At 42.1% G+C, this 19,216-nt stretch overlaps 1 protein-coding gene across 1 annotated transcript in view; it reads right to left on the bottom strand.

The window, feature by feature from the left end:
• Positions 1 to 19,216, bottom strand: part of LOC126299369 (galanin receptor 2a-like) — a 155,519-nt gene that overhangs the window by 84,780 nt on the left and 51,523 nt on the right. The gene's annotated exons all lie outside the window — the stretch shown is intronic.

Consider the following 19,216-nt stretch of genomic DNA (forward strand, 5'->3'; position numbering starts at 1 on the left):
TGCGTTTTTTTTTCTTTTTACAGATTGCAACGTCTTCAAATACCGCAACCGCAAAATTTTTATATTCTCTCGCTCGCTACGAGCAAACTGAAGAGGACTCTTTGTAGTAAATTTAATGCAGTTAAATTTTGTAATGGGATACGTTTTCGCTAGAGGGTACGGTTTTCGAGTCATTCAAGAAAAACTCGTTAGACGGTCACGTTTGCACGTTGAATAATTAGAAAATTACGGCTTGTAGCGAAAAAGCATCTCAGTAAAAAAATTTAATTACATTAAATTTGTTAAGGAAAAACCCAGTTCACTTTTTCTGTAGGACTAATGGTTTACGTGTAATGAGCAAGAGAATATGAAACTGTAACATGTGGTATTTGAAGGTGTTGCGGCTTGCATAATACCCAGAGGTAGGCGTAGCTGAATCACCCTATATAAAGACAAATCGTTGTTTAATGTTGTTACCAAAAATTTCGCAAAGTACTTGACCGATTTACTTCAAATATTTAAGCGATACTCTAATAAACATTCAGACAGATGTAGGCTATATATATATTTTTAAACAACAGTGTATAGGTTTTCTGTGCTCTGAAAATGTGCGGTATCGTTTTCTTTCTCATAGTCAGTTTTAACTACAATAGCGGGTCGTTTAAAACATTAGACAAGTTGTCGCTCCAGTAATCACTATAAGACAAAAAGAAAGCGCAGCACCACGAATTCAGGAAAATTGGATGATTTATTCAAGAGAAAGAGCTTTACAAATTGAGTATGTTAATAACGTGTTGGTCCACCTCTGGCCCTTATGGAAACGGTTATTCGGCTAAAGTGGTTATCCAAGGAAGGGAGACTATAAGAATAACCTTAGAAGCAGACAGCCCTACACACCTTACACACATCGAACCTCCTGAAGTACCAGACTATGAAGATCATGTTTCGTCCTCCCATAAACCAGGTTCAGATGCTTACTAAAAGCCTCAAACGCAGGTCCTTGATGCAGCAGAGATTTCAGGCACTGCTGCATTTTCACGTACGAGGTGCTATCTACAATTTTCGGGACTGGTTCTGCCATCTGTTGAAAACCTTATCTTTGGAGTAATGGTCACTATCACCCTCGAAGTAGGTCCCATCCGCACGTACACACTGGTCCCAGCGCTTCTGCCACTGTTCAAACGTCCTGTTGTTTGAGGGTGTTTATCACCGCCAGTGATGCTTCTTGAATCTTCTTTAGAGTGTCGAACCGACGGCCTTTCAACCTGAGCTTCAGTTTCGGGAATAGAGCTAAGTCGCAAGGTGCCAAATCTGGCGAGTACGGAAGGTGGGGTACAACCGCCATGTTGTTTTTTGTCAAGAAGGTCCTGGTGAGTAAGACGTGTGACAGGGCGCGTTGTCGTGAAGCAGCAGTCAGTTCCCTTGACGCCAAGGTTCGGGCCGTCATCGCCGCACATTTTCACGGAGCCGTCGGCAAACGTCACAGTAGTACGCGGAATTCACTGTTTGGTTGGGTGGGTCGAATTCTTTGTGCACAATTCCCTCGGTATCAAAGAAAGCGCTGATCATGCCCTTCACTTTGCTCTTCACCTGTCTCGCTTTTTTGGGTATTGGAGAGCCTGGGCTCTTCCACTGGGACGATTGTTGCTTTGTCTCTGGGTCATAACCGTAAAATCCAGCTCTCGTTGCCGGTGATAACCCATGACAAGAAGGCTGGATCATCAGATGCTCTGTTCTGTTCGCAGATCCATTGATCCATAGTAAAATCGCCACACACCAAACACAGAGTATTACGGAAATAACTGTGGACACGCAACATTCCTCCCAGCTGAGTGCCACTCCGGACGCCGCATCATCAGATATGCAGCTCTCGCCACCTAGCGGTGCAAACATCTACTACTCCTACTTTCCAGATGGCAGCACCAGTCGCGGAAATTTTGGATTCCACTTAGTATACAGGTATGTAGGGAGATTAGGGACCCAATAAAATTTAGGAATTGTATTCTTATGACTGACTTAACGTGTAAGATGGAATGCTTCAGTCTCACTAGAAAACAATGTGTGATGTAAGATCGAGTGAGTAAGGGACTGGACATGCAAACAGTGTGCGTAGAGCCTGCAAAATAAGCACTCTTGTGACACTGGAATCTGACTTGTATGGGCTCTACACAGACTATAGACACACTTTTACCAAGTGCAACAATAGAACGGCTAGAGGAAATTAGCGCTGTAGTTTAAATTGGAGGGTATTGCTTGTTATCATACCTTTCTAATTATGTATTTCCGGCGAATTATACAGGGTGAGGGACATGTCCGAAAGAACAGACACCACTCATTCATGTAATTAATTAAGCCTAGCTGGACAAAGGATCCACCTTCGTGCGGATGCACAAATACGTCCGACCTCTTGTGGGAATCTTGGGAGAGTAGCGAGCTTGGAGGAATGGACGGGAACTGCGGATAGATGGCGTTCGATAGGAATGTGGATCAGCCATGAGGCGTACTAAGACAGTCCGCGCAATTGCGAAAACGCTGTGTCCGTATGGCGCAATGGAACTTAGTAAGCAGGAGATCCCGAATTCGGTACTATTTTCACCTGTCGCCGCTGATTTGCGTAATGTCCCGGTGCAGCTGACAGTAGTGATCCTCTCCCTTTCCTTTCTCCTCCTATCGACCCGCAGTTTACGTATAACCAACTATTTTGTTTCGAGCACCTGAGTATATTACATGGAATTTGCCGCTTCAGAAATCTCCTTTATCTTCCTATTGAATTTCACTCATTCCTAACATATTTACAGAGTTGTCGTCTCCCATTTTATGTTCTCCGGTTTACAAGCAACTCCCAGTGAATTGCACTGTCAACATAACTAACCTAAAGACATCACACACATCCAACCCGAGTCAGGATTCGAACCTGCGATCGTAGCAGCAGCGTGGTTCCGGACTGAAGCGTCTAGAACTACTCGGCCACAGCGGCCGGCTTTTTAATGCAATTTCTTTGCTTTATCTTTATTATTTCTTGGTTAGGGTTATTAATCCCCTCTGAGACTTTCCCCATTCGGAGATACGATTGGGGGTCTGTTTTACTGCCGAAAAATGTAGTCTCAGGTAGATAGATAATAGATACAAATGGTTTGCTGCAGTGAGATAATATATGCGTTAGCTTCTCCTTGCTTTCCACATCGCAGTGATTGCCTGCATGTGTCTGTTCTATAGCTGTACCGCCTTTGCTCCTGTCATGAATATTCTTCTATCTGACCAAGCTGGCTTCACAGCTAGAACAGTACTCCAGTTATTGGACTTACAGTCTACGCCGACAAAGAATACCAGAACAAAGCTGAAGTACTTATTTATTGACATCCCCTCAGCCTATGATACGATATGAGTTGTGAGATTCCAGGCCACGGCATCAAATGCAGGCAGCCATTATTCCCCTGAGACATACGTCAAACGGAAGAAAGACCCAAGTTACACGTAACTGAAAGTCTAGTAAGTTTACCGGATTGAAAAATGTGTTAACACAGGGTTCAGCGCTGTCCTCTCTCTTGTTTAACTTATATTGACGCTGTTGACCGGACCATAACTAGCCAGAGCAAAACCTTCGAAGAAACTCGTTTGTAAGTCCACAAGGATTTTGAGAAACTACATAAATATTTCAGGTAATAACGCTCGTATTCCCATCCAAACAAGTACGGTGATGCACCACAATAAAAGTTACAACTATATATAATTGGTTAGTGTACAAGGCGTGACGACACACCCAAATATCTGAGGTTAACGCCGGATCTAATGTTAGCCTATACAGCCCACCTAGAAGGAGTAAATCTAAAAGTGAAGATTCGCAATTCAATTTCGGCTACACTTGCAGGTATATTAGGAGGCTATCATGAAGATATCTTAGGAAACTTGGCTCTAATACTGTGTTTAGCGTGGCAGAATATTGAGCAACTGTTTGGTATAAAGCATCAATGTAGCTAAAGAGAGTGTCCACCTAAGGGAGGTAATGAGAATAAACTCAGGATCAGGTAGACCTACACAATATAAAGGATTTCCGCACTTCGAACCTCCTGAAGTTAGAGGAACCTTACGGTGACTATGAAGTAGAAGACTATCAAGAACATGTCTGGTACTCCATATGCCAAGATTCCATAGACAGTGAACGTTTCGTATACAGGTCCCTGATACGGCAGGGATTCAAAGTTTTGCAGAACTCTGACAAATGCAGGAATGGAGCCAATATCGGGGACGTAGTGAAACCTACGAATCTTGTCTTCTGACACACATATCTTGTAAGATGGGAGGCTACAACCTTATCAGGCACCAGGTGGCGTTAAATCGACTGAGTACGGGAATGGGCCCTACTCGACGAACCTTGATGCCACTGTGGGCATCTGCAATCCAAACACATCTCCGACGGTTGTCTCGTTGAAGGCGTATGCGACACTCATCGGAGAAGAGAACGTGATGCCAAGCCTAAGCAGTCCATTCGGCATGTTGTTGGGCCCATCTGTACGGCGCTGCATGGTGTCGTGGTTGGAAAGATGGACCTCGCCGTGGAGAGAAATTGCGCATGATGAAGCCTATTGCGCACTGTTTGAGTCGTAACACGTTGTCCTGTAGCTGCACGAAAAGCATTATTCAACACGGTGGCGTTGCTGCGAGGGTTCCTTCGAGCCATAATCCGTAGGTAGTGGTCTTCCACTGCAGTATTAGCCCCTGGGCGGTCTGAGCGAGGCATGTCATCGGCAGATCCTGTCTGTATCTCATCGTGTCCGAATAACATCGCTTTGGTTTACTGCGGGACGCCTGGACACTTCCCTTGTTGAGAGCCCTTCCTCGCAGAAAGTAACAAAGCGGAGGCGATCGAACCGCGGTGTTGACCGTCTAGGCATGGTTGAACTGCAGACAACACGAGCTGTGTACCTCCTTCCTGGAGGAATGAGTGGAACTGATCGGCTGTCGGACCCCTTCCATCTAATAGGCGCTGCTCATGCATGGTTGTTTTTGGGCCGTTTTAGTGACATCCCTGAACAGTCAAAGAGACTGCGCCTATGATACAATATCCACAGTCAATGTCTATCTTCAGCAGTTCTGGGAACCGTGGTGATGCAATACTTTTTATTAATGTGTGTATATGGGCAGAACATTCCATGCTCTTTCAACTCTACGCCAGAGTTCATAAATCGAAGTGGCAATGTCTTGGTGACCAGTGACCATATGTTTTCAATGCGTTTGTAGTCGCTAGTGCAATAGTCGATCATCCCATATATTGAGGCAGGTCAGGGCAGCACGGAAAAAAGACGTTCTTTGATTACTTTTTGAAAGCTAACGTCACAGAGACATTAAATATATTAAATAGAGGGCATAGCCAGTGGCCTTAACAAGTCAGAACTGTAATACCTGCTGTAGTATAAATTACTGGTTATCCGAACCAGAAGTGATTATGTTTTGTTGTAAGGTGACCGTGTCTACGGAAATCTTCCATGTCACCTCATATTTTTATTGATTGAGAAATAATTAAAGCCTTTGTATAGGTAAATAAATATTTAAATTTTCCTGAACTTAGCCCCTTTTTACAGTTTCCAGTCTCATTAATGTGACCACCTGCCAAAACCCTGAATAAACCACCTTTTGCAGCGCAGATCGCTGCGAGATTTGCAGGAAGAGAGTCTATGAGCGTTTGGCAGCGCCGTGACCAGCTGCGCTATGTTTCTCCGCTGAGGATCCATAGCGCAAAAAGTCCCACAAATTCTCGATTGGGTTTAAATCCAGAGAGTTTTGTGTCCATGGGTGTACGGTAAACTCATCCCGGTGCTCTTCGAACCGTGCACGTAAACTGCAACCAGTGTGACACTTTGCTTTGTACTGCTAGTAGATGCCATCGTACCGCGGAAAAGAAAGCAGAGTATAGGGGTGGACATGGTTCCAAAGGATTGGTGCATGTTTGTGTTGATCCGTTGTGTCTTCCAGAATGACGAGATCGCCCCGGGGAATACCAAAAATCCTGGACCCTTTCAACGACTGTTGCATTGCTGTACGGCCATCTATCCTGTTGTTGTTGTTGTCGTGATCTTCAGTCCAGAGATTGGTTTGATGCAACTCTCCATGCTACTCTACCCTGTGCAAGCTTCTTCATTTCCCAGTACCTACTGCAACCTACATCCTTCTGAATCTGCTTAGTGTATTCGTCTCTTGGTTTCCCTCTACGATTTTTACCGTCCACGCTGCCCTCCAATACTAAATTGGTGATCCCTTGAAGCCTCAGAACATGTCCTACTAACCGATTCCTCCTTCTTGTCAAGTTGTGCCACAAATTTTTCTTCTCCCCAATTCTGTTCAGTACCTCCTCATTAGTTATGTGATCTACCCATCTAATGTTCAGCATTCTTCTATAGCACCACATTTCGAAAGCTTCTATTCTCTCCTTGTCCAAACTAGTTCTTTGCTTAGAACTGGGTTTCCATCTGAACTCTTGATATTCATACAAGTGGTTCTCTTTTCTTTAAAGGTTTCTTTAATTTTCCTGTAGGCCGTATCTATCTTACCCCTAGTTATATATGCCTCTACAGCCTTACATTTGTCCTCTAGCCATCCCTGCTTAGCCATTTTGCACTTCCTGTCGATCTCTTTATTTTCTTATTCAATGGTCGACCCGTCTTGAGCCCTGAGTATTCTATCAAAAATTGTTAAGTATTTCAATATGCCTAAGGCACTCCCGTATCATCCGTCGTTTACTCTTGCGCCCTCCACCCGACGTAGTAGATCGCTCTGTAGTATTGTGGAGCTACCTCGGCGTCCGCTCCAGCGATTTAGCGTCCCAACATCCCAGGTTATGCTTTTTCACCTACTGCACCATATTGTTTCAGGTGATTTGCCGATGACTGCAATATTCTTCGAAACAATTGCCACTTCGTACATGCGTTCTTTACCATCAAACGTCAACATACACCGTCCACACGTATTAATGTATCACCGCCTATGCTCGACGTCAACGTGCAATAAGCACTCACAGACGCCAGGTGGCAGCACAGGCAGTAGAGCTACACATGGTGTAAATTTTAAGGTGACTCACCAGAACAACTCGAAAAATAACTTTCACACGAAAAAATGTGTAAAATCCAAAACTGATTATTTTCGAGGGGGACATCTGCTGGTGCTAAAATTAGAAGATAGATTAAGGAAAGGCAAACCTACGTTTCTAGCATTTGTAGTCTTAGAGAAAGCTTTTTACGATGTTGACTGGAATACTCTCCTTAAAATTATGAAGGTGGTAGGGGTAAAATACAGGGAGGGAAAGGCTATTTACAATTTGTACAGAAACCATATGACGGTTATAAGAGTCGAGGGGCATGAAAGGGACGCAGTGGTTGGGAACGGAGTGAGACAGGGTTGTCGCCTATCCCCGATGTTATTCAATCTGTATAATGAGCAAGCAGTAAAGGAAACAAAAGAAAAATTCGGAGTAAGTATTAAAATCCATGGAGAAGAAATAAAAACTTTGAGGTACGGCGATGACATTGTAATTCTGTCAGAGACAGCAAAGGACTTTCAAGAGCAGTTGAACGGAATGGACAGTGTCTTGAAAGGAGGATATAAGATGAACATCAACAAAAGCAAAACAAGAATAATGGAATGTAGTCGAATTAAATCGGGTGATGCTGCGGGAATTAGATTAGGAAATGAGACACTTAAAGTAGTAAATGAGTTTTGTTATTTGGGGAGCAAAATAACTGATGATGGTCGAAGTAGAGAGGATATAAAATGTAGACTGGCAATGGCAAGGAAAGCGTATCTGAAGAAGAGAAATTTGTTAACATCGAGTATAGATTTAAGTGTCAGGAAATCGTTTCTGAAAGTATTTGTATGGAGTGTAGCCACGTATGGAAGTGAAACATGGACGATAACTAGTTTGGACAAGGAGAGAATAGAAGCTTTCGAAATGTGGTGCTATAGAAGAATGCTGAATATTAGATTGGTAGATCACATAACTATTGAGGAGGTACTGAACAGAATTGGGGAGAAGAAAAATTTGTGGCACAACTTGACAAGAAGGAGGAATCGGTTAGTAGGACATGTTCTGAGGCTTCAAGGGATCACCAATTTAGTATTGGAGGGCAGCGTGGACGGTAAAAATCGTAGAGGGAAACCAAGAGACGAATACACTAAGCAGATTCAGAAGGATGTAGGTTGCAGTAGGTACTGGGAAATGAAGAAGCTTGCCCAGGATAGAGTAGCATGGAGAGCTGCTGTCATTTGCTTCTATCTTTGCGCCCAGATAAGTGAAACATTTCACTCGCTCGAAAGTCGTTCTGTCAAGGGTTACTGTGGGCTGTAGAGGCTGATTTACACCATTTTACATATACTTGGTCTTTCCTTCATTAATTTTCAGGCCCATCTTCTCTGTCCTCAATTTCAGAGCTAAGAAGGCACTTTGTAGACCTCTAAATGTTCTAGTCATGAGGTCCAAATCATCTGCATATTGCAACAGTTGTACGGACTTGTAGCAGATAGTACCTCTTGACTGGATGCCCGATTCACGCACCACTTTTTCGAGTGCCAAATTGAATAGTAGGCAGGAAAGCCCATTTCCTTGTCTTAGCCCAGTTCGTATGGGAAACTGGGGTGACAGCCTGTACTGCACTCGCACAGTACACTGAGGGTGCCTTAGGGTAACGTCTATCAAATGCACCAACTTCTCAGGCACCCGATATTCCCGCATTGCCTCATAAAGGTTCGACCGATTTATTGTGTCATATGCAGATTTGAAATCAATGAAAAGATGGTGCATTAAATTCATTGGTATTTTCTACTGTTTGTCGGAGAGAAAATATATGCTTCACAGTTGACTTTCCCGGTCTGAATCCACACGGACAACTTCCAATAATGTTTTCTGCTATAGATGAGAGTCTACTATACAAGATATTTGGCAATACTTTATATGTAGTATTTAAGAGTGTTAAGCTTCTGTAGTTGCTGAATTTAAATATATCTCCTTTCGTGTATATCATCTACATCTACATCTACATCCATACTCAGCAAGCCACCTGACGGTGTGTGGCGGAGAGTACCCTGAGTACCTCTATCGGTTCTCCCTTCTATTCCAGTCTCGTATTGTTCGTGGAAAGAAGGATTGTCAGTATGATTCTGTGTGGGCTCTAATCTCTCTGATTTTATCCTCATGGTCGCTTCGCGAGATATACGCAGGAGGGAGCAATACACTGCTTGACTCTTCGGTGAAGGTATGTTCTCGAAACTTTAACATAAGCCCGTACCGAGCTACTGAGCGTCTCTCCTGCAGAGTCTTCCACTGGAGTTTATCTATCATCTCCGTAACGCTTTCGCGATTACTAAATGATCCTGTAACGAAGCGCGCTGCTCTCCGTTGCATCTTCTCTATCTTTTCTATCAACCCTATCTGGTACGGATCCCACACTGCTGAGCAGTATTCAAGCAGTGGGCGAACAAGCGTACTGTAACCTACTTCCTTTGATTTCGGATTGCATTTCCTTAGGATTCTTCCAATGAATCTCAGTCTGGCATCTGCTTTACCGGCGATAAATTTTATATGGTCATTCCATTTTAAATCGCTCCTAATACGTACTCCCAGATAATTTATGGAATTAACTGCTTCCAGTTGCTGACCTGCTATTTTGTAGCTAAATGATAAGGGATCTATCTTTCTATGTATTCGCAGCACATTACACTTGTCTACATTGAGATTCAATTGCCATTCCCTGCACCATGCGTCAATTAGCTGCAGATCCTCCTGCATTTCAGTACAATTTTTCATTGATGCAACCTCTCGATACACCACAGCATCATCTGCAAAAAGCCTCAGTGAACTTCCTATGTCATCCACCAGGTCATTTATGTATATTGTGAATAGCAACGGTCCTATGATACTCCCCTGCGGCACACCTGAAATCACTCTTACTTCGGAAGACTTCTCTCCATTGAGAATGACATGCTGCGTTCTGTTATCTAGGAACTCCTCAATCCAGTCACACAATTGGTTTGATAGTCCGTATGCTCTTACTTTGTTCATTAAACGACTGTGGGGAACTGTGTCAAACGCCTTGCGGAAGTCAAGAAACACGGCAGCCATCTGTGAACCTGTGTCTATCGCCCTCTGAGTCTCGTGGACGAATAGCGCGAGCTGGGTTTCACACGACCGTCTTCTTCGAAACCCATGCTGATTCCTACAGAGTAGATTTCTAGTCTCCAGAGAAGTCATTATACTCGAACATAATACGTGTTCCAAAATTCTACAACTGATCGACGTTAGAGATATAGGTCTATAGTTCTGCACATCTCTTCGACGTCCCTTTTTGAAAACGGGGATGACCTGTGCCCTTTTCCAATCCTTTGGAACGCTTCGCTCTTCTAGAGACCTACGGTACACCGCTGCAAGAAGGGGGGCAAGTTCCTTCGCGTACTCTGTGTAAAATCGAACTGGTATCCCATCAGGACCAGCGGCCTTTCCTCTTTTGAGCGATTTTAATTGTTTCTCTCTCCCTCTGTCGTCTATTTCGATATCTACCATTTTGTCATCTGTGCGACAATCTAGAGAAGGAACTACAGTGCAGTCTTCCTCTGTGAAACAGCTTTGGAAAAAGACATTTAGTATTTCGGCCTTTAGTCTGTCATCCTCTGTTTCAGTACCATTTTGGTCACAGAGTGTCTGGACATTTTGTTGTGATCCAACTACCGCTTTGACATAGGACCAAAATTTCTTAGAATTTTCTGCCAAGTCAGTTCATAGAACTTTACTTTCGAATTCATTGAGCGCCTCTCGCATAGCCCTCCCCACACTACATTTCGCTTCGCGTAATTTTTGTTTGTCTGCAAGGCTTTGGCTATGTTTATGTTTGCTGTGAAGTTCCTTTTGCTTCCGCAGCAGTTTTCTAACTCGGATGTTGTACCACGGTGGCTCTTTTCCATCTCTTACGATCTTGCTTGGCACATACTCGTCTAACGCATATTGTACGATGGTTTTGAACTTTGTCCACTGATCCTCAACACTATCTGTACTTGAGACAAAACTTTTGTGTTGAGCCGTCAGGTACTCTGTAATCTGCTTTTTGTCACTTTTGCTAAACAGAAAAATCTTCCTGCCTTTTTTAATATTTCTATTTACGGCTGAAATCATCGATGCAGTAACCGCTTTATGATCGCTGATTCCCTGTTCTGCATTAACTGTTTCAAATACTTCGTGTCTGTTTGTCACCAGAAGGTCTAATATGTTATCGCCACGAGTCGGTTCTCTGTTTAACTGCTCAAGGTAGTTTTCAAATAAAGCACTAAAAAAATTTCACTGGATTCTTTGTCCATGCCACCCGTTATGAACGTTTGAGTCTCCCAGTCTCTATCCGGCAAATTAAAATCTCCACCCAGACCTATAACATGGTGGGGAAATCTACTCGAAATATTTTCCAAATTATTCTTCAGGTGCTCAGCCACAACAGCTGCTGAGCCCGGGGGCCTATAGACACATCCAATTACCATGTCTGAGCCTGCTTTAACCGTGACCTTCACCCAAATCATTTCACAATTCGGATCTCCGTGAATTTCCTTTGATACTATTGCACTATCCCTACATTCCATTCTTCCTTTTCCCATATAAGGCACAAAATCTTGTATACCCTGTGATTTAACTCAACTCCTTCGGCTTTCAATAGTTCTGATGTTGTATTATCAGTCACTGGTGCTTTATTGTTCTTCAATCGGACTATTGCTTTCTGTACTTCTCCTTGAGAGAGGGGAGGGGAGACTTGGGCCTCATCATCATCTTCTGGAAGGATTAGGATCTCTTCAGTGGGGGGCTCTGGAGCAGCCAACAGTTCACTAAAATTTTCTACCCTACGTTGCAGTATCTCTTGGTCATCAGTTAGCAATAAGACGTTTTTACTTTTACATATATTAGTACGCGGCTTAAATGTTCTACATTCACTATTAATTTTCTGATTGAATTTTTTGCATCATTTGTTTTTCCATTGGTCTCCACCTCTTCAATCTGCTTTCTTTCCCATTCCCTTTCCTTCTTCCGATGATGTTTCTTCTCTTCTTTCCTTTTATCTTTATAATTTCTTACCGCTAAACGTGTGTACAATGTCTCAACCATTTTCCTGTTGTTGTTGTTGTCTTCAGTCCTGAGACTGGTTTGATGCAGCTCTCCATGCTACTCTATCCTGTGCAAGCTGCTTCATCTCCCAGTACCTACTGCAACCTACATCCTTCTGAATCTGCTTAGTGTACTCATCTCTCGGTCTCCCTCTACGATTTTTACCCTCCACGCTGCCCTCCAATGCTAAATTTGTGATCCCTTGATGCCTCAAAACATGTCCTACCAACCGATCCCTTCTTCTAGTCAAGTTGTGCCACAAACTTCTCTTCTCCCCAATCCTATTCAATACCTCCTCATTAGTTACGTGCTCTATCCACCTTATCTTCAGTATTCTTCTGTAGCACCACATTTCGAAAGCTTCTATTCTCTTCTTGTCCAAACTAGTTATCGTCCATGTTTCACTTCCATACATGGCTACACTCCAAACAAATACTTTCAGAAACGACTTGCTGATACATAAATCTATATTCGATGTTAACAAATTTCTCTTCTTCAGAAACGCTTTCCTTGCCATTGCCAGTCTACATTTTATATCCTCTCTACTTCGACCATCATCAGTTATTTTACTTCCTAAATAGCAAAACTCCTTTACTACTTTAAGTGTCTCATTTCCTAGTCTAATTCCCTCAGCATCACCCGATTTAATTTGACTACATTCCATTATCCTCGTTTTGCTTTTGTTAATGTTCATCTTATATCCTCCTTTCAAGACACTGTCCATTCCGTTCAACTGCTCTTCCAAGTCCTTTGCCGTCTCTGAAAGAATTACAATGTCATCGGCGAACCTCAAAGTTTTTACTTCTTCTCCATGAATTTTAATACCTACTCCAAATTTTTCTTTTGTTTCCTTTACTGCTTGCTCAATATACAGATTGAATAACATCGGGGAGAGGCTACAACCCTGTCTCACTCCTTTCCCAACCACTGCTTCCCTTTCATGCCCCTCGACTCTTATGACTGCCATCTGGTTTCTGTACAAATTATAAATAGCCTTTCGCTCCCTGTATTTTACCCCTGCCACCTTTAGAATTTGAAAAAGAGTATTCCAGTCAACATTGTCAAAAGCTTTCTCTAAGTCTACAAATGCTAGAAACGTAGGTTTGCCTTTTCTTAATCTTTCTTCTAAGATAAGTCGTAAGGTCAGTATTGCCTCACGTGTTCCAACATTTCGACGGAATCCAAACTGATCCTCCCCGAGGTCCGCATCTACCAGTTTTTCCATTCGTCTGTAAAGAATTCGCGTTAGTATTTTGCAGCCGTGGCTTATTAAACTGATAGTTCGGTAATTTTCACATCTGTCAGCACCTGCTTTCTTTGGGATTGGAATTATTATATTCTTCTTGAAGTCTGAGGGTATTTCGCCTGTCTCATACATCTTACTCACCAGCTGGTAGAGTTTTGTCAGGACTGGTTGTCCCAAGGCCGTCAGTAGTTCTAATGGAATGTTGTCTACTCCGGGGGCCTTGTTTCGACTCAGGTCTTTCAGTGCTCTGTCAAACTCTTCACGCAGTATCGTATCTCCCATTTCGTCTTCATCTACATCCTCTTCCATTTCCATAATATTGTCCTCAAGTCATCGCCCTTGTATAAACCTTCTATATACTCCTTCCACCTTTCTGCCTTCCCTTCTTTGCTTAGAACTGGGCTGCCATCTGAGCTCTTGATATTCATACACGTGGTTCTCCCTTCTCCAAAGGTCTCTTTAATTTTCCTGTAGGCAGTATCTATCTTACCCCTAGTGAGATAAGCTTCTACATCCTTACATTTGTCCTCTAGCCATCCCTGTTTAGCCATTTTGCACTTCCTGTCGATCTCATTTTTGAGACGTTTGTATTCCTTTTTGCCTGCTTCATTTACTGCATTTTTATATTTTCTCCTTTCATCAATTAAATTCAATATTTCTTCTGTTACCCAAGGATTTCTAGCAGCCCTCGTCTTTGTACCTACTTTATCCTCTGCTGCCTTCACTACTACATCCCTCAGAGCTACCCATTCTTCTTCTACTGTATTTCTTTCCCCTATTCCTGTCAATTGTTCCCTTATGCTCTCTCTGAGACTCTGTACAACCTCTGGTTCTTTCAGTTTATCCAGGTCCCATCTCTTTAATTTCCCACATTTTTGCAGTTTCTTCAGTTTTAATTTACAGGTCATAACCAATAGATTGTGGTCAGAGTCCACATCTGCCCCTGGAAATGTCTTCCAACTTAAAACCTGTTTCCTAAATCTCTGTCTTACCATTATATAATCTATCTGATACCTTTTAGTATCTCCAGGGTTCTTCCACGTATACAACCTTCTTTCATGATTCTTAAACCAAGTGTTAGCTATGATTAAGTTGTGCTCTGTGCAAAATTCTACTAGGCGGCTTCCTCTTTCATTTCTTAGCCCCAATCCATATTCACCTATTATGTTTCCTTCTCTCCCTTTTCCTACACTCGAATTCCAGTCACCCATTACTATTAAATTTTCGTCTCCCTTCACTATCTGAATAATTTCTTTTATTTCATCGTACATTTCTTCAATTTCTTCATCATCTGCAGAGCTAGTTGGCATATAAACTTGTACTACTGTAGTAGGTGTGGGCTTCGTATCTATCTTGGCCACAATAATGCGTTCACTATGCTGTTTGTAGTAGCTTACCCGCATTCCTATTTTCCTATTCATTATTAAACCTACTCCTGCATTACCCCTATTTGATTTTGTGTTTATAACCCTGTAGTCACCTGACCAGAAGTCTTGTTCCTCCTGCCACCGAACTTCACTAATTCCCACTATATCTAACTTTAACCTATCCATTTCCCTTTTTAAATTTTCTAACCTACCTGCCCGATTAAGGGATCTGACATTCCACGCTCCGATCCGTAGAACGCCAGTTTTCTTTCTCCTGATAACGACATCCTCCTGAGTAGTCCCCGCCCAGAGATCCGAATGGGGGACTATTTTACCTCCGGAATATTTTACCCAAGAGGATGCCATCATCATTTAATCATACAGTAAAGCTGCATGTCCTCGGGAAAAACTACGGCTGTAGTTTCCCGTTGCTTTCAGCCGTTCGCAGTACCAGCACAGCAAGGCCGTTTTGGTTAATGTTGCAAGGCCAGATCAGTCAATCATCCAGACTGTTGCCCCTGCAACTACTGAAAAGGCTGCTGCCCCTCTTCAGGAACCACACGTTTGTCTGGCCTCTCAACAGATACCCCTCCGTTGTGGTTGCACCTACGGTACGGCCATCTGTATCGCTGAGGCACACAAGCCTCCCCACCAACTGCAAGGTCCATGGTTCATGGGGGGAGGACCATTTTCCTATAATGACTTATTGTCTTACAGTCTTCATCAAACCAGGAAAAAATCCTTTTTAGCTTTCCTTCTTTCCCTAGCACTTCTTCTGCTGCCTTAATGACTGCATCCTTGCAAACACTCCATTCCTGATCCAGAGTATCACTTACACTAGGAGTGTATGGTGCAAGATTCTCAGTAGCTAAGTCAGAGTACGTTTTAGCAATCTCTTCATTTTTTATCTTTGGTACCATATACTTTCTTTAAGATTTTTTTTTTACTTTCCTTGAGTTAAATACTCGAGCTCTTAATTTCGAACTTACAAAGTGGTGGTTTGAATCGACATTAGCTCCTATGCAGGTACGTACATCTAGTAGGTTTGAGAAATGCCTGACGTCAACAATTACATGATCGTTTTGGTTGAAGGTTTGCTGATCAGGGCTACACCATGTTGTTTTGTGGATTCTTTTGTGTGGGAACATATTGCTACCTACAACCATGTTATATGGCAGTGCAAACTGAACAACCCTATGTCCATTATCATTTGTGTATTCATGAAGCCAACGCTTCCCTATTGCTGGACGGTAATGACCTTCTTTTCCAGTCTATGCATTGAGGTCTCCAATAATTATTTTAACATCATGCCCAGGGTACCCGTCATAGGCTCCCTCGAGGTTCTCATAGAAGGCGTCTTTTATCCTGGTCATCTACTACTTCCGTAAATGTATGTACATTAATCAATGAATTGTTTGTGAATCGAGTCTTCAATATCATTTGTGAGATTCTCGATGTTATTCCAGTAAATCCACCCTCTATATATTTAAATTTTTGTCTTACTGCAAACCCTGTACCAAATTCATGGTTGCTCTCTGGACCATGGTAGAAAATCATCCAGTTTCCCATATCAAGCATTTCGTGTCCATTTCATCTCATTTCCTGTAGTGCAACTATGCCTCCCTCGGTTTTATCGAGCAGTTCTAGCAGTGACCTCAGGGCCCCCGCCTTGTATAATGATCTTATATTCCAAAAGACACATCATTTTCCCTTTATCGTCTGCTTTTGCCTTTCCCTTTAGCACTGCTGTGCCGTTGTACACTTGTTATTTCCAGATCGTTTAATGGTTCCTCTAATTCTTCATTCATACATTTCAGGTACCATTACTATTACTTCCATTTTCCTTCTTCTTCTATTGCTTTTAATTATGCTGGGTCATGGCACAGCTCTTTAGCATGTTTTTATTTTCGTTTTCTGTAAATATCTTTCCTTTCTTGGAGCGGATCGATTTGCTGTGTTGCTTGAATTTTATAAACCATTTTCTTATCTTGTTGTTGGCTTTTCTGTGATTCCTCTTATACAGCTTTTTTAATTAATTTCTTGACATTTTGCTTCTAGCCATTTTTCTATTGCTGTTTTCTCTTCGTCAAGTACTTGTTTCGTATTTTCTTCGTTAAGTTAATGAAATTATATGCTCTTTACACACGCTTCCCACGGTTAATTTTTGAACAATCAATTGCGCCCTCTGCTATTTTAGATCTTCTCAGCTGTCGATTGTTCGAGATATGTTGTTTTTCAGCAACACTTTCACTGCATTTATATAATTTCTCTATTACTCATTGTGTTTAATTCAATTATAGCTCGTCTCTCAGATCCCAGGTTGAATTTAAAATTTCTTTTATATAGTTTGTACTGCATTAAGACTACGTTATGGTCACTGCATAATATATTATCTCCAGGATGGCTTTTACTTTGACTTGATTTCTACGTTTTTTTTCCTGTCCATAACTTAGGCAATTTAATAGCGCGCCACATCGCCTGTTTTATCCACATGTAACGTCTTCTAGTATATCCCTGAAATAATGTGTTAGTGACCTTAAAATTTTCTTTCATTCAACAGTCGTGGAGTCTTTATTCTCTTCAATTTCTAGCTTCTGCTTTATTTTAGTTTATTTATTTATCCATTTAACATGATGTCTTATATCCTCTTCAATTTCTAGTTTCTATTTTATTTTACTTTGTTAATTTATATATTTAACATGATCTCTTATATCGTACCTGGGTTTCACATATACAGTACCTTTTTTACATCAAAGTTACCTAAGAAATAACAATTTTAATACGACAAATAATATTAAACTACTCTGATTGTATGTAAAGTCAATGTGAGTAAGCATTACTGACTATGAACTAATAAAGTTCATACCGGCAGTAATTCTACTGCTGTTGCTTCCACTAATAAAGATACGATGCGTGTTTTTTAAAGTAAGTACCGTTTTGAAATTAAAAAAAGACGTGCTAAGATATCTCAATAATTATATTTTTACACGAAAATGCGTAGATTATCTACGCACTGACGCCACTACAGTCTCATTCTCCCTTGTTTACGTTGTGTACTGAGTGTTTAAGACGCCTCCGACAATCGTGAGTCCCACCGACTGTGAAGTACGGCTTGTTATAAGATTTCTTAGCGCTAAAGCCTAAAAGCGATCGATATTCATCGTGAGATCTGTGCAATTTACGGAGAAAACATTATGAGTGATGGAATGGTAAGAAAGTGCGTAAGAGCTTTTAAAGATGGCCGTACAAATGTGCATGATGAACAACGGAGTGGGCGTCCTTCGGTCATTAATGAAAGTTTGATGCAGGAAGTGGACAATAAGGTGAGAGAAAACAGACACTTTACGATTTCCTCCTTCGGTGGTATGACTTTCGTAATGTTTCTTGTAGTGTTTTGCATGGATTGTGACCGAGCACTTGAGTTACCGAAAATTGTGCGCACGTTGGGTACCGAAAATGTTGACGGATGTGCACAAAACCAAACGTTTAGACAGAGCATTGACTTTCCTTGAACGGTACCACAACGACGGTGATGATTTCTTAAGCTAAATTGTTACGGGCGATGAAACATGGGCGGCCTACGTCACACCAGAATCAAAGCAACAGTCCATGGAAGTTCAGCAAGGGCATCGTTTTGCTGCAAGACAATGCCCGTCCGTATGTGGCGAATCAGACCAAAGATCTTATCACATATTTTCGATGGGAAACTCTAGATCATACTCCGTACAGCCCCGATCTTGCGCCCAGTGACTACCATCTGTTCCTGCACTTGAAGAAACACCTGCGCGGTCAGCGTCTTCAAGACGATGACGAAGTCTAAACAGTGGTGATACAGTGGTTAACAAGTCAGGCGGCAGACTTCTATGAGGAGGGTATTCAAAAACTGATACAACTTTATGACAAGTGCCTCAATATTGACGGAAATTATGTAGAAAAGTAGATTAAGGTACAGGCCTTCTTGCAAAAGTAAAACTATTGAGATATCTCAGCATGTCTTTTTTTAAATTTCAAAACGGTACTTATTTAAAAATCACGCCTCGTAATAATAAGAACAATAATAGTAGTAACGACAATAATAACAACGGGGATAGTGGGAGATCATGTCCCTGCCCTTGAGAAGGACTTCTAGAAAGTGACTGAACGATGGAGTAGGACGGAGAGGATTTTGCTCTGATGGGAACGGGTGTTTCTGCCATGCTGTTCGGACAAGAGCGTTAAGGTCAAAGAGGGATGTAGGGGACAGTGTACGTTGATAAGACAGTGGAGAGGAGAGAGAGTATGCAAATCTGTGCGCTTGTCTGCACGCAGCCAGGGTAGCTGTGCACATGATGGTGAAATATGGTCAAAAAGACAAACATCGCAGATATTAGGAACACATGTACTCCTAGCCAGCTCCAGGCGCTGTGAGCTTTCCTAAGGAAGACCTTGCAGGATAATATCGCTGCAATCAATAATTGGAAGTGTAAGTGTTTGTGTGAATTTCTTTTTCATCTCAAGAGGGAA

The sequence above is a fragment of the Schistocerca gregaria genome, chromosome X (genome assembly GCF_023897955.1).
Source record: "Schistocerca gregaria isolate iqSchGreg1 chromosome X, iqSchGreg1.2, whole genome shotgun sequence".
Classification (NCBI taxonomy): Eukaryota; Metazoa; Arthropoda; class Insecta; order Orthoptera; family Acrididae; genus Schistocerca; species Schistocerca gregaria.